This window comes from Cryptotermes secundus, unplaced genomic scaffold (assembly GCF_002891405.2).
Source record: "Cryptotermes secundus unplaced genomic scaffold, Csec_1.0 scaffold671, whole genome shotgun sequence".
Taxonomy (NCBI): domain Eukaryota; kingdom Metazoa; phylum Arthropoda; class Insecta; order Blattodea; family Kalotermitidae; genus Cryptotermes; species Cryptotermes secundus.
In genome coordinates this window covers 1,139,289-1,154,772 of record NW_019724595.1, presented here as the reverse complement: position 1 = coordinate 1,154,772, position 15,484 = coordinate 1,139,289, and the positions used below count along the sequence as shown (strand labels likewise).

The 15,484-nt window shown below is 42.6% G+C and overlaps 1 protein-coding gene across 1 annotated transcript in view; it reads right to left on the bottom strand.

Moving 5' to 3' along the window:
• LOC111862392 (tribbles homolog 2) overlaps positions 1–15,484 on the bottom strand; it is a 50,314-nt gene that overhangs the window by 18,435 nt on the left and 16,395 nt on the right. The gene's annotated exons all lie outside the window — the stretch shown is intronic.

Genomic DNA, 15,484 nt, shown 5'->3' with positions numbered 1-15,484 from the left:
CAAGACCCAAAGCGGCGTTACTATCGCTTCCACCCCATAAGGTGGCGCGTCCTGCATCTTGTTAATTACTGTTGGAAGTAAATTAAAAAGTATGTATGGAACGGCATAACATTCATACTAAGTTTCGTGAGAATCACTCATCTGGTTCCCATACGCGCATTTCTTTTGTCCTTACGGAAAGAATGTAAGCTATATAAGAAGTAGTAACCAACCTTCCTTTGCATGGTACTGGGCTATTTGATGTGGGCGAAATAATTCTGTTCTTTATTTATGTGCTTACTCAACAGCTCAAAGGCCAATTATAAAGTATGCACGAGGAAAGGACACAAAGACAAAATAAGGCGGCGTTTATCATTTTGGCAATAACCGTTCGACTGATGCCTTCATGTTAACTACGGCGCGACCAGAGGATATACTACATAAACACACAAATTAACATTCAATATAATTAATATTTAAAGTGCAAAAGTTATATTTCATATGATTAGGGCCTAGCGCACACATGCAATTTTTAGTTGGCCGATAGTTGAGGGACGTGCGCGCACCTACGCCAATGAGCAGTCGGTCAGTCGCAGTATGGATGTGTACGGTACAGCAGTAGTGTGTGCATTATTGTTAGGATTCAGGAAAAAGGAAAGCGGGAATATTGGGTTCACCCTATTTATAGCGAATGTCTGTTAAGAGGAAAATTTTACACATTGTACCATGAACTGAGACAATACCCATCAACATTTTTCAATTATTGCAGAATGAGTGTTGATAGTTTTGATGAATTGTTGCTTCTTCTGAAACCTCATATCTTGTACAAGAATACAAGATGGAGATTGGAGTTTAATATGTCTAGAATTATTATTGCAAACAGAGAAACAGTAAAAATGTAAAGTAAAGGAATTCCCGTAACAGGCCGTGAAGGCTCATAGGGTTCTGAGATGCTGAGGTTCCCACGTTTTCTAGACAATCGGCTCATAGATGGCGGCAAGGTTTTCGGCCTTAACCGCCGGCCGCCCTTTACCGCCAAGAACATTCCAAGAATATTCCTGGTACTCTGTTATTGGAGTCTGAGTCGACCACAGGGCCACAGTGAGGCTGGATTGGGTAAACTGAAAAAATCCAATGACCTCATCGGGATTCGATCCCGCGACCTTCCGGTTTGTAGCATAGTGCCTCAACCAACTACGTTACCGCGTGGCGCTGGGGCAGGTTTTCTCCGAGTACTTCCGTTTCCCCTGCCAATCTTCATTCCACGAATTGCTCCACAATCACCGTCACCTACCATCTGAGGCTGGCACAATAGGCCAGAAGTGGCCGCAGTACAAGGGACTTAGTCTCACCCCACTAGCAATAAACAAATACCTCAGTGAAATACCTGATGTAAATGAGAAGACACAACCACCACCAGCCTCATAAAAACGCAGGTTCTAATATTACAAACGTGTATTATTATTTCACAGTTAAATATTTATAAGTTTCATTTCTCAGTTCTCAATAACAACTTAGGTTTATTTTAATTAAATTGTTATTATTACTACTGTCTGGTCGCGGGTTCCTCCAACAGAAATGAGTACCAGGAATTAATTAAATAATTTTCCTGGGGAGTAAAGCGCGGCCGGCGCGTAAGGCTGACAACCGATTGTCTAGATGTGGGACCCTCAACGTCTCACAACCCTATGGGCCTTCACGGCCTGTTACAAGGATAGCTTTACTTTTTGTTGTTTATTTACTTGTCTGCATTAATGTGGCTTGCCTGTAATGTCTTTGACTTTATGTTGTGATTGTCCATAATGTAATTACTTGTATCTACACTGTGCTGTGTCTGTAATTGGCCTTGCGGTTGTTGACTCGGCACATTAATAAAGAATTGAATTGAACTGTTATTGTTATTGCTATTATTATTATTATTATTATTATTATTAAACAGTACACATATTCCTCTGTAACACATGAACTGCTTAATCCTTTAGTAATGTTGCCTGGTTTTAAAAATGTAGAACCTACGACAGACACCAGCATACTCGTAATACTGACTGCAGACAACAAACAATACCAACCACCCAGACCGAACTGGTCACGTATGTTCGGTCTTGCATCATTTTACTTTGCCTATAAAAATAATACACGTGTCTTCTATGGTAACTTTCCTAGAGCATAATGAACATTTTACATGGGCGATAATAAGAGTGGCCTTGCACTGTACGGTGACTAACGTCAACGCCACACTGTGTCTATAGATTTCGTGCTTTGCAGTATTCAATATGCCGTCATGTCCATATACGATAAAGTTATCTTCCCAAGTGCCGTGTGTATATACTGTGCAAAGTATGCAGTAACTGCTCGTGGCTTATCTCGCTGTTCAGCAGTAGTTTTGTAGATTCTAAGCAGCCACAGGGAACACGTTGTATGGCGTGTAATGATAACAGGACTGTGTGGGCTGGTACCATAGTCACTGAAGTGCAATATAGTGGCACTAATGGATCGTAAATTCATGTTACTACTTTTGATAAAGTGGAATCACTATGGACATATGGTTGTACAGTATGTAGAAATGTTTCTTTGCTTTACTGTTTTTACAGTGAACTGGTCGGGATATGTAAGGAAGGTGAACTTTGTATCTATGATTACTTTCCTTCCCGGGGTAAAGCGGCTGAAGCGTGATGCTAACCACAGTTCTCTATCTAGGGCCGACGTTAATAATGCGTGGAGCTATACCCCCACTCCTCCATACGTCTTTATGGTGCAGTACTAAATTAACCATAGGCACGTCTACATATAAAAGCAGCTTACGATTCGAGTTCACTAATGTTATTCTTTTTAGGTATACCAAATATACTGCTATGAAAGGGGAAAGGCGTATTTTCTGGCTTTTTACATACATACATACATACATACACATACACGTAAGGAGTGGGCCTAGGTCCCGGCCCTTGCACCATTTCCACTTTGAGATACACACAAATGGTGGTGCTGGTGGTGTTACAACAGATCACAGACACATGCTTGAACATTGCATATATTTTTTTGCATCGATATGGCTAATAAAAAGGCATGCAAGAAGTTCTCTCATTTACACCAGCTCATAGACCGCGCCATAGCTCAAGCGGTTAGTCGCTGGCTTCCCACCGCGGCGGCCCGGGTTCGATCCCGGGGTCTGGTCAAGTGGGATTTGTGGTGGACGAAGTGGAGCTGGGGCAGGTTTTCTCCGAGTACTTCGGTTTCCTCTGCCAATCTTCTTTCCACCAACTGCTCCACAATCACCCTCACCTATCATGTGGTGCTGGTACAGTAGGCCAGAAGTGGCCGTAGTACAAGGGACTTACTCCCGCCCCACTAGCAATAATAATAATAATAAATAATACACCAGCTCATCCCTCTTTGACATGTTTAACTTTCTACCAACACTTTTCAAGCGAATCTGCATTCCTGTGGAGTGCGTGTTACAACTGCTTCGCCTGTCCGTCTATACGAAACAACGTAGTAACACATAAACCGTTTCTGACTGAATTTGATATTGGAGTACAGCAATACCTCGCATAGTCCGGCTTCGATCAGTACGGATTCACTATAGTCCGGTACATTGTGCAAATGATTTCACTGGTTTTGAAACTCATTTTGCTGAAGTCACTAACAACATAGTGGAAATTGGACAGCAACTTGGTTTCACTGAGTTAGGTTCCGTCAACGTAATTGGGTGCATCAAATCGAACACTAATGAACTAGATAATGAAACACTTATTAACACAGATGAACAACGGGAGGACAACTTAGACAACGACGACTGTGTTGAAGTGCCTGCACGAGAATTAACAGCTGAACAACTATCAAAAATCATTGGAATGGTTGAAACCTTGTCAGAGCATATTATGGAAGTTGATCCCAATATTGAACGTAGCCTTACAATTCGCCGAACGATAAACAATGCAATTCGTTGCTACAAAAAATGTATGAAGAGAAAAGGCCAAAGAAGAAAAATGTGCAGACATTAATATTGCGATTTTTAGAGAACTGCGAAAAACATGTATTTTTTTTAATTTATTTCTAATATAATAATATTTGAATTTATTAATCGCGTTTTATTTATTGAAAAATGGGGATTTTTTTAACCGATTATCATTTTTTTGTGTGTATTTAGTTCCTCGATTAGTCCGGTTTCAAACAGTCCGGGATATTGGCGGAACCGATTACCCGGACTAAGCGAGGTATTGCTGCTGTATTTGACGAAAAACGTGTTCAGTCATTCAATTTTCATGTATGCGGACAATTTTAATGATAAGTTTACATTAGAATCTGCATGTGTTTCTTTCTACACGGACCTCGTGAGTAACTTGCTAAACATTTCGCAGTCACAAGTGTTTTGAACAAAACCTGTGGATAAAAACGAACTAAACACTTCTATGTCCATTACACTTTCTCCGTAAGCCTTATAGTTTTAGAGACAAACAGAACTGAGAAAACATCTCGGAATTGTTACGCTGTGCGTACATTTTTGAACCTGTGTGTTCATAGACTAAATAAAAGGATTGCTTTCGACAATTCAAGGAGTATCAACATCAAGAGAGAAATAACCTATGAGGACGCCATGAGTGCCTGTCTTGTGGTTCTTTTGCCTTGATCCCCTCAGCAAAATGTTAGACGTTGCAAGATACGGATTTAAAAACAAAACATTAGACGAAGCACATACAAACAGATAGCAGAATACGTGGTAAAATGTGAAGCTGTCCCTGTGCTGAATTAATTAAACACTATGCCATGAAGACATGTCATGGAGTGGAGGTATAGTTACAGTTATTTTTATTGGATTGTTCGGCTGTAGTCTTCGTGGGTGAGTTCTCGAATTTTTTCAACATTTTTTGTCGTTATGCTAGTCCTTTGTCGCCCTGAACGTTCAGTCATCTTCAACTGACACTCAACCGGCCTTGAAAAGTGAATGCCATTCAAAAACCGCTGTCCGGCTTAAAGAATGTTCTCCAAAAGTCTTACGAAGCATTTCAAGGGTTTTGGTAGCGGACTTACCACACTTCATGCAAAACCTGATGCAGACGCTTTGCTCGATGTTGCCATCCATCGCAAGCAAAACGAAACAAGAAGTCGAAAAAGCAGTCGTGTAAAAACAATGCGTGTTCACAGCGCAGTATCGTGTGGCACACTGATACAATAGGCTTGCAGAAATGTGACCTTGGCCTCCCCTCTCATCTTCTTTCACCGAGGCAGTTACAACAATAACAGTGCGGGAATTTTCCGACAGAACCTTATACGACTGGAATAAATGTTGTCAACTGTCTTTGAAATTATATGTACTTTGTGAAACTGAGGGCTTAGAATTTGATTTTCTGAGAGAGAACACCGAACGGATTCTGCTACATCGGGTTTTTCTTGAGAAAGGCTAGTGAAGGTGATTTGAACGGCTGTGTGTATTCTGTAACTCAACATCAATAACATCGCACGAGAAGAAGTTGGAACTGGTGAAGCAATATATTGGGCGATTGCAATATATGGGTGCAATGGTATTCTGAAATGAAACTATGGATGACGTCAGACAGGGCGCGTTGTATTCAAGGCTGCCCATCTCGTGGTTGCCAACTTTTCTAGCAGGATATAACGGACCGTTCGGATTGTTAATCCATACTTAAGTCATAAAACATCAGGCACAGAACTTTACTCGTTACCTGGATTAACATTTGAATCATACTTGCTCGCAGTCTGCACTGTTAAAATAAGAATTAAACCTAATCAGTTCCTCAGATATAAAATCGAGTTGAAAATCTGAGTGCACGATAGCCTGACGGAATATTAAAATTGCTGACATTTGTTTGAAGACGACTTAATGGCTCACTTCTGCGTCATGTATTTTATCATGCTCAATACACCAGGGCCAAAGTTTGTATAATGTAATGACAAAGGTAAAGCTATCCCTGTAGCAGGCCGTGAAGGCCCATAGGGTCGTCCGGCGTCAAGGCTCCCAAATTTGTTCTCGACAATCGGCTCACATATAAAATGCTGTAACATACGTGATCTGAGTGTTTCTAGGCAACGACTCGGTAAACACACTCCAACACGCAACAATGGAAACTCTCTCAGTGGACGAATGTTACAGCTCGTTTCTAGGCTACAGTCAGGGCGCCACGAAGTTCGTAGTTGAAGAATTGGAAGTCAGGTGTGAGAAGACTTAAACGAGTAATTTGAAGATTTTATATGTGCTATAGTACAGTGATATTGGGAGTAACTGACTGACTTTTATAGTTCCTGTGTAAAATCCTTCGGCAGGAAACGGACAGTGAAAACATTGTCAAGCTTTAGCCATAGTTGAGATCTGTTACCTGGCAACGACTAGTGCAAGCCGTAATCGAGAGTTTAAGAACTATCTGTAGTTGTTTTCATGTCGAAACGACTGTTTTAAAATAAACTTCAATGTTTAACAATCGGTCTACTGTAAAAGTGCGTGAAAGAGCCCAATCCTTAACCTAAATCAGTGCCGTCACTCGGTGTGCGCCTCTTCGGAAGTTCTTGTACCGAAGGGCGATAAATGGCGGCTGATAACCGACAGCTATTGCGTCATATTAAGTTCTTGATCGATTATTTACAAAACTTATGTAACAATAATTCAACTGAAGAGAACTATCTTCTGGGGTATAACGTCGTGTATATTGCTGAAAGTCAACAGACGTTTCGCAGGAACATATCGCTTCCATCTGCAATAAACCGAGCAGCTACTAGCGTTCCGGCTTGTCACCTGCTTTCACGCTGGTAGTATACTCGGTTTATTCGACCCTGAAGACAGAGGCGATATGCTCCTCCAAAACGTCGGTTGACTTTCAGCGTACTACACGGCGTTGTACCTTCCTAACCACCGGCGTGAAAACCACAAATCCTACAATAATTACACTCATATCACTCTTACAATATATACAATATTTATTTCTGAAACTGTCTGGTAACACCACAATTTTCTAAGATTCTCTAAAAAAGGTAAAAGTTGCCCCTGTACTTAACTAATTAAGCACTACGCCACGAAGGAGTATGGGGGAGTGGATTTATTTTCTTGATCACGGCACTATCTGGGACTGGTCAGCTTTACGCCCCTGCGGCTTACCCCCGGGGAAAGAGCCCACGGTACCCATTGGATAGGAGGCTGGGTGTGCCGCAGAGCCGGTCTAGACAACATACAGAAAATTCTCGATCCTACCGGGACTTGATCTCCGACCCCTGAATCGTCCAGCTATACCGACTCCTCTTCTGAACTAAACTCCGTGGCTTTTAGTCCGCTAGCGAACTATACCGACCGCGAGACCACTGCTTGTCGGCGAAGTTAGTGCCAACTTTAGCGGATAGAGGGTGTTAATTCATGGAATCTTGTCGATGAGCACTGCTTTCATGATCACAGCATGAGAGTGATGTTGGGTTGTGTGGGGAATAACAACGAGGAAGTGCTCCGTTGCCTGTTATGCCGGTAGTGTAGCCGGACGCAGTTCAAACGGATGGAGACGAATCCGCTTTATGTGACCGATATCATTAAACAGTATCCGGCTGCATTACTGAAAGAAATAACTTTCATGTTACCATGGGCGACAGAAACAGATGAATTTTTATAACGACTTGATTACATTCAGCAGATCTACTGTACATTGTACGCATAAATATTTTATAGGCTGATGGTGACCGCTGTCCATCACCCGTGACCGGTGTGGTTACTAATAACAAATGTATTTATTTATTTAACATGGTGGCTTGTTCGCTAACTGCGTCCCAACTTCATATCGAATTTAATAGTTGAAACTAGGGTTGCATTTTTATACCTACAGACCAGTTATTACCGAGTGGGTGGCCGTAGTGGTAACTCTTCCGATTCGTAATCGAGAGGTGTTCGATTCGAATTTCGGCCGGGTCATCGGCTATCTTGACTGGCATTTCTCCTAGTTTTCCTCAGCCCCTCCAGCTAAATGCCAGTATAATACCTCGATTATATCACGGCCGCTTCCTTCCAAATCCCTCCAGTTCTTCAATCATCCTACCAGTCAACGCTAAGTAGTCAGGGTAATGAAAACGCAATAAAGTAATCTACAGAAAGAAACGTTATTTTCTTAGTCCTTTGTGCTTCTTCGGTGTGCTGAAACTAACGTGGGACCTGGTCCTCCAGACTGGGGGCTGGACGCAAGGCTGACGACCTTGCTCTGTAAAAATTACTGCTGTGAAATGCAAAGTGAAAAGATGGATGCAATCTGGTAGACTCCTCTAAAGAAGGCTACGGCTCAACAAGGGTTACTTTGCCGATGATGATGATGATGATGATGATGAGTCTGGAATGAATGACCTGTACCATAAAATAATCATGAGTTGAAACAGCGTCTTATAACATGTTTTTCGATTATGTGTGAAGCATCAATTCAAGGTTCAGTGTCTGACTGCATTCCATTTTCGTGCTGCATGTGTCCGGGAGCACTGACTAGTAGGCCTAACTGAATAAGCAGTTGTGCTTTTAGTGAGCTTGGTACACGATACCGCATTCTCGTCACGCTCAGTAACAAGGTAACTCTTCGTATTAACAGGCTTTCATCTCTTTGCCACCAAATGAGATTGTGGTCTTCTGAACTGTTACATCGCGTAGTAGTGAGGAACTTCCCCCTTAGTTCTGTTCTGTTTCTGTTGCTAGACACGTCCGGTCTCCGATTTAGCAGTGTAAGATGGCTTCTGAATTCACGTTAATGATATTCACGATTCCATGTCCATAAAATGTATTGGATTATGTGGCCCTAAGTTGACATCTCGTGATGTAAATCATATGGCATAGCAAAATTTGAAGCCTACTACTACCAAAATGTATGACGAAAACTGGTTTCTGTGACCAAGCTTCTATGTGAGGTTTTCAAAAGAAATCCGTTCGGGGGTACTTCTGGGCGAAGGAAGCCGTTAAAATGGCCTCCACGGGCCCTGAGGCAGGTATTTCATTAGCACGCCAGCCGACTGATCCCCTCCGCAAACAACACCTAGGCTCCTGGTAGTGCAGACCCACTTGATTACTTTCGAACGGCTTTCATCTGAACAACCCTCAATTTGTGAACAAAGTTCAGGTGTTAATCTAAACGACAGTAAGGGCATATTTGAAGCTACTGCATATGTTTAGACTCTTTATTGCTGGGGCAGCTCAGTCGGTACAGCCACTGGCTATAGGCTGAACGAACGGGGTTCGATTTCCAGCACGGGCACAATATTTTTCTCTTCTCCACGGAGCGCAGACCAGCTCTGAGGCCCACTCAGCCTATCAAATGAGTATCGGGGGCTCTTTCCCCGGCGGTAATGACGCAAGGGCGTGAAGCTGACCGCTCACCTCCAACTAGTGCCGAGGTCAATGGTGGAGCTATGCCTCCATTCCCGCATACGTCTTCATAGCGTGGTACTTAATTAAGCACCGGGTGAATTTTACATTTTTACCTTTACCAGAATGTGGTTACATTTGTGGGACCCCGTTTCGTTTCCTGTACGTACTGTATTTAAACGTACCACTCTAGCTTCAAATTCGCGTGCTCGTGCGACTCACTGCGTTGGTAAAATTAAGGTCAGGTTAACGTTTCGCGGTCCGTGGAAAGTAGTTCAGAGATCCCCCTCAGTGGGTCAGCCGGAACTTAATGCATTGCTGACAAGCCCGAGGACTGCGACGTTTTTATCAGTACAGATGCTGTGTCTAATGCCAGCTACTGTTTCGGGCCAATGCATAATCACCTGCACCGGTCTGTAAATACTGTAACATTAGTCACCTACATTTCGCACACTTCAGCTTTATAGGTCAGGCCAGTTTTCATGCGGTTACTGTACGTGTCATTTCAACAACTAGAGCTTAATATTACAAGCACTACAACGTAAATTGCAGCAGGCTCTCCAGAAGAATATCTCACTGTCAGACTTGTTAGCAAATTGTATGTGCATAAGATTACAAATATGTAACGTTCTAGATTTTATTCGGGAGGTATCCGCTTCGAATCTCAGCCCTGTCGGGTTTCGTGGCTCTTTTCTCGATCTCTTCAGAAGTAAACCGCATTTTTTTTTCAAATAGGTCACAACCATTCCCTTCCAAATCCCCACCTCCTCATCGTTCATGAATTTCTCTTCTCGTTCAGTACTGTCTGTCACGTATTATGTTACTTTTGACGGGGTTTGGATTGGTGAACTGACACACAAGACTCGGAAGTACATGCAGTTACAGCGCCACCCATACCTCCACAGTTCACAATCACCAGAGCAGCCGCTAAGCCTTTTCCAGCCTGCTGCCTTACGATGGGGAAGCTTCAACTTCAGGGGCTCAGGTTCTCTCTTCACAGTTTCCCGTGCAGAACTCACTCTAAGTCAAAGTCAGAGTTGCTTTACGACTGGCGGTTCACCGCCAAATCAGTTCGTCTTGGCATCGGGCCCCTTGAGACCCACGACCTGAGAATTTTAGCAACTGAACTCTTGCGGTAATAAGTCCTTATGTAACACTCTCTCTGACGAGAAGATGGGTCTGACTCTTATAAATATACTTGGCCTTTCGTCAAGTGTACATTTCACACATAGCATGCTATTGAAATTGATTCCATTTGTACTACAGACAAGTCCTCTGTCGGTAGAGGCTTTACAGAGCATATCATGCCTATCTTACGTATGTTCTCAACCAAGTCAAAGTTACACTGCGACTGACTGTAGTCAGTCATTCAGTCAGTCTTGATGTCGAGCCCCATCTGGGACTCATGATCAGATATTTGTTACTGTTTGACAGTTTCGGTCTTGTTTTTGTGGGGTGCCCTCTTCGACGAGAGGACAGGTCTGTCTTTTGTCGGTGTCAGTCTCCAGTATGTCATGTCATAACGTAAAGGATATTTACATCTTACATGTTAAACATGCTAATAAATGTATATAAAATATATGCAGAGCCTCTGTCAGTCCAGGCTCAGTACAGATTATGCCCTATTTCTAGTAGCTTCAGCTAAAGTGACAGTCTTGTCACTTGAACGGTCGTATGCTTGACCGCCGCCAAGTTTAAGCCTGTTATACTTTCTATGGCGGGCTTCGCCTTTTACAATACTGCGAACATTTTTGTTATGATTTTATATGACTTCTGCTTGTTGCCTGCATAATTTTGTTACTCCAGACCTCCAGATTATAACACCTCGGCACGGATCGCATAGAAAACAATTTTTCTATTGTTGCGGGCGTTACGTAGCAATGGCCGCTGTTTACGGAGTTACCGCTATGCAACGGGTCTATACGCCACAGTATTACATAACCGGTAGCTCAAAACACAATCAGTATGTACGCCCTTATCATCTGAAGATGTCACGCCGCTTCATCGCGCCGAAGTTTGGATCTGTGGATGTGTGGGCTTATAATGAATGGCACGTTGTGGATTAATCTGTTTCTCAGGGCGTAGGTTGGATACATTAATTTGCTGAGAAGTTCGGTGGAAATGATCGTCTGACCCCGAGGAGTATCAGGTTCAGGCGTCTGTGGGTGTGAGTCACAATCACTGCTGATGACATATCTTCAAACAGTTCCGGTCCATGCGACAACACCTCGAAGCTCTGTTTCTTACCAGTATCTCCAGTTGCTCCATCATCCTTTGTACTAGTTTCTTTATTGCTAGTGGAGTGGGACTAAGTCCCTTGTAGAGCGGCCACTTCTGGCCTATTGTACCGGCCCCAGATGATAGGTGAGGGTGACTGTGGAGCAACTGCTGGAATAAAGATTGGCAGGGGAAACCGAAGTATTCGGAGAAAACCTGCCCCAGAGCCACTCTGTCCACCACAAATCCCACTTGACCAGACCCGGGCTCGAACCCGGGCCGCCGCGGTGGGAAGCCATCGACTAACCGCTTGAGCTATGGCGCGACTGTACTGTAAGTATACATGTGCCTGTAGGTTAATCGGGGCCTGGAGTAGCTTTAATAGTCACCATTTCTTGAAGATTATTCACTCAGCCAAATGTGCTATTGCTGCTAATGCACTCTGTAGGAATATCGTTGTGACAGAAAATTCATTTCCTTAACTGACATTCTTAAACCCGTTCAACAATGCGTGTAGTAACGTATACGGTTTGTTTGTTTGTTTGTTTGTTTGTTTAAACTCTCCGTTTTGTTCATATCATTTAGTTTCTGATATCTTGCAATTTTCTAGTACCCCCACCCTTCTCTGCTGTTTTATTTCGTCTAAGCCCTGCTTACAACGTTTATTGTACTGCAGTTCTTCCTGCAGTGTTTTGACTGTAACTGGTGACAAGCACATTTGAATAATACCGTTACTTCTTTCGCCAATCACTGGTCACACAACTTGAAGTAGATTTACGCGAACGTTTAGCAGTTCAATTGAACATCAGTGTCACATGGTCAACTTTGGATTTAGTAACCCTTTAAGGTCCAGTGGTTACTATATGTACCAGCAGCTTTAATATAATAAAACTCTGTATTCTGCCCACGTGGTGTATTTGTTTGTTCGATATGGTTCTCACAATAAACAGTGACAGTTTCCCTAAACAGCATTAATCGGTTGAGCTTTGTAGCGGAGAGGTAATGTGCTTCCTGTGAGGTATGGAGTGAATTTTTATATTGTTCAGAGTAGATCCCATTTCGAGACACATAACAGTCTATGAACGAGCATGAAGCAGGACATGGATCCCGAGGGGGCATCAAAACAAGAACGACGAAGCTGGCGAAGGCCAGCAACAATATACCTGATTGGACTGGTAGTTTGAAGGTTAATCAATTTACGAAAAGTTTTCGTCGAATACCGATTTGGTTACAAAATACACCAGTAAAATTAATGCATAACTTCTTCCGTTTGCTGTATTTAAATACCGGTGAAAGGGGACCACTGAAATTAAACGCGGGATAAGTTCTTTATCTTCATCTATTGCCCCTTCTTCCCATCCTTTTATCTCCTTTCATATTTCTTCCCGTTACTTAACTCTGATCTATTTCATCAAAATGGCTAATTAAATTACATCTCCCTTCAGATAGTACAATTTCGAACACAGAACTGCGACATGTAAAAGTTAAAAATGCATGTTTCATCCGATACATTTCAATATCTGGTACTACGAACGGTATTTGTAATGACGTACATCATTTTACACTATAAGAAAAAGTTGTGCTCAAGCTGGTGGACTGCACTAGTGTCACTATCACAGCAGACTGATTACAAAGAAATGACACCTGTAAATATTCTGTAGGTAAAAAAGGTAAAGCTGTCCCTGTAACAGGCAGTGAGCCGTCGAGGCTCCCACATTTCTAGACAATCGGCTCACAGATGACGGCGAAGTTGTCAGCCCTACACGTCGGCCAGAAAGATTCCTGATACTTGTTTCTATTACGTCGATTGAAAAATTCAATGACCTCATCGGCTATCGAACCCACGACCTTCCGGCTTTCAGCGTGGTGCCTCATCCAATTACGCCACCGCGTGCTCCCAAAACTGTCGGTACATTACGCAAGTACCAATTTTTCCATACACACCTACAGAAATTGGGCAGTTACTCTTGTCACAAAGACAGTAAAGACATCAGAATCTTGACCTGGATGGAATATTTCGACGACACTGAGAACAAGCAGCATTGGTATTTCGTAACTGTGTATTGAGAAGGAACGCAGGCAACATGGAGGGGAAAGGACCTTGGTTGCATGATAACAAGGGGCAGCCGGTTGCAACACGGTGGTGGTCTGAGCTTGCTTCATACAAATACACACGTGGCACAGCTGGCAAGACCCAGACTACCTTTGTCTGCTTGCTGTCAGCAGTAGGACCTCAGCAGTACCAGAAAATTAACGGTCTTCACGCTTCTGCGAACAAAACTATCATCAACCACTTTCTGTTCTGCGAGTCTTGAACAGACAGCCATCAAATATTCTTCAAGCATCTTCCGAATACGTTACAGTTTTAGCTCCAAAATAACGAGCAGTATGCAACAGAATAATTAATTACTTAAGGCTGATAAACGAATCGGGCACTGAGAACAGAGAACGAGGAGCATATGTGTAGCTCGCCAGGTTGTTCCCCTGGGCCACAAGACGCTAATTGGCGAGGTTTTTTGTTATTGATGGGTAAAGATAAGACAGTGAAGAAGCCGGAGAACGATTTTAATTTAATGCATTTTATAAATGACATGAGTATTGCAGCAGCTTGGAACGGAATTCATCAAAAAATATTTTCTATCAGTTCCCTACTCTAAAGGAACCTACGCTGTTTCTTCTATTATAAAGCTCAGTGAATTAATTATTTGTAAGAAAAATCTTCCCTTTATTCTGGAACTCAAATGAAACTCGTACCAGGGCTGTCCAACTTCAGAACGGACTATGCTACAGGCCGAAAGGTTGCGGGTTCAGTTCCCGATGAGGTCATTTGATTTTTCATTGGACCTAATCCTTCCAGCGGCACTACGGCCATGATGTTAACTCAGCCTTTAACAGAACTGAGCGCCATGAATCTTCCTGGGGAGTAAAGCGCGGCCGGCGCGTAAGGATGACCTCACCGCCATCTGTGAGTCGACTGTCTAGAAAATGTGGGAGCCTCGACGTCTCACAACCCTATGTGGGCCTCCACGGTCTATTACAGAGATATTTTTAAGTTACTTATTAAGTGATGTGCGAACTAAATTGAAAACGTAAACGCATGATTTAGTACGCACTTTCGTCCCTTTTTTAAGAGGTAAAACGTTAACACTTCTTTTCGGGAATGGAAGGATACTATCCCAGGGCGCACAACTCCAACACCCGGTCCGCATGTAGTTAGTTGGACGGCCCTGCCCTATAGGTACTTGAGAAGATTAAGTTATGGCGCCTTAAGAGCAGGTGACACTGCCTTACAAAGGAAACTACGCCTAGAAGATTGTACACACGTTGGTGACACGAATTCCTGAGAAGATGCACAACTTGATTTACAACACATACGGAAGAGAAACAATTTCCTGCTAATTATGCTACCTCAAAACGAATTTAGTGACCATTATGTTTGAGTATTTTCGGCTGCGTTTATTTGTTCCAATAACTTAAATTTTCGAAGTGTCAACTGCAACATGTCGAGATGGCAATGTTCAGAGCTTGCTCACAACGTGTCACACATTGCGTCAATACACACACTTGATGATAACGTTACTGTTACTGTTTTCGCCTCTAACTGATCGCTACAGTGATGAAACACGATGCAAATGGTATATAAATATCATTTATTTGCTCAAGGAATATTCAAACTCCCATATTCAACTACGATTATACCAGCAGATACTCGTACTATAGGGTTCTGACGATGGTGTATAACACAGAGATACTGGGTTTTCAGACTTTGTCCATCGTCCGGATTCTAAATAAATAAGAAATAATAAGAATAAATAAGAAAAAAAACAAGTTTCGGAAACTGGATCCAGTTTCCGAAACGTTGTGTTTTTTCTTGTTTATTTAGAATCCGGACGACGGACAAAGTCCGAAAACCCAGTATCTCTGTATGATTATACCACCTTTTATGCTCGTGGTTACTGTTTT